We start from the raw sequence: 1,639 nt of genomic DNA on the forward strand, positions 1-1,639 counted from the left end.
GGGGGGGGGGGGGGGGGGAGAGAATGATTGCATATCTGAAGGCATCAAGAGAGCAGATATGGATGGGAGAGGAGTGACATGGTCGGACACATCTTTGCTTTCTTATTAGCGAGGGCCTGTACGGACACTTTGGTCCTTTTTTATGGGGGCCGCGATGAAACCCCTCTTCGTGCATCCGCGGAAAATGGCCAGGGGAAATCACAGATGAGAATCACTCAAAGACAGGGAGATGTCAACAGGCACATAATGATAGCTGATGGCCCCAGAACACTCTCCCCTTTTCCCTCTCAGCCTTACCTGCCTAAGTTGCACTATACTAGAAAACATAATTAGAGGTAAAACAGAGAGACGGAAGCTTTATCTCTGTGTTTTCTGTAAGCAATGCTCTTTGTTTTATACATCTGGGAGTCCTTTTTTTTCCTCCCTCCTCTCCTTCCAAATCTCTCTTTCACTTCATGGAGAGGAGGAGGAGGAGGAGGAGAGCTCCCTCTGTGAGATGCCAAGGTGCTCCCAGTCCATTGTGCTGCTGGCTGTCAGGTTAAATTAGGGAGTACAGGCTCCGTGAGTGTAAAAAAATCAATACTTGATGGAAGATTGCTCCCCGGAAAATCTGTTTTGATTCCAGGATTAATTCTTGACCAAAGGCTCCAGCAAAATGACATGCCATTAGCCTGAAAATGAACACATTCTGCAGTGGAAATTGGATGGAAATGTGTCAGGTGATTGCCCCGGCTAGTTGTTTTGACTCTTTGAGCGAGGGGACTGAAGGTGTGGCTGTCTGTGAATGAGGCCTCCATTTCCAGAGCGGAGACAACTCCACCATGGCCTCGGAGTGGTCTCAAGGCCATTGTTGTCCAGCGGCTGCAAATGCTTTCCAACAAGGTGAAAAGGCATTTGCCTCGCTGTCCCTCCTCCTCCTCCTCCTCCTCCTCCTCCTTGTTCTCCTGTGTTTTCCATAAAGCATGAAGTGGAAGCAAGAATTTGAAAACCTTAAAATAAAACAATGATTTATTTTTTTTGTTTTGCTCTCTTTACTCGACAGCAAGGATAAAAAAAAAAAAGGGAGGGGAGTTGAGATGTATTATTAATAAGTGAATAATGTGTTTGTCAGGACGGATGACATTTTCTCCTTTGAAAACTTAAACAGGAAGCTGTAAAGATGCACTGGACAGTGATTGAAGCATTCAGGCTGCACTAAAAATGCAGCACAGATGGAGAAAAAACAACAACATACATGATTTCTGACATCCTGACAACATGTTTCTGACCAAAAACATGTAAGATTCATTTATTTTTTGTCAGTAATGTTAAATTGCCTCCATGTTTTGATTATCAGCTGTAGATGTGTTCAGAAAGAGAAGCATCAGTGTGGAATATTTTTATTTTTCATGGAAACATTTTTGATTTCTTGTCTAAAACGTGGATTTTATAATGTAAAATAACATATAATGTTTATTTTTTATTGTTTAATTAACAATAAGTCTAATTCTGCTTAACTAAAATTGGAAATTCTGCCAATCAACCACCAATTATTACTAATTATTAAGTTTACTATTCAAATTAGCATGTACTGTGAATTCAAACCCATTTAACATGTCATTTTCAACACTTTTGAGATACATAAACTGTATAAATAAAC

This window comes from Morone saxatilis, unplaced genomic scaffold, assembly GCF_004916995.1.
Source record: "Morone saxatilis isolate NCDOM2014 unplaced genomic scaffold, NCSU_SB_2.0 Contig0, whole genome shotgun sequence".
NCBI classification, from domain to species: Eukaryota; Metazoa; Chordata; class Actinopteri; family Moronidae; genus Morone; species Morone saxatilis.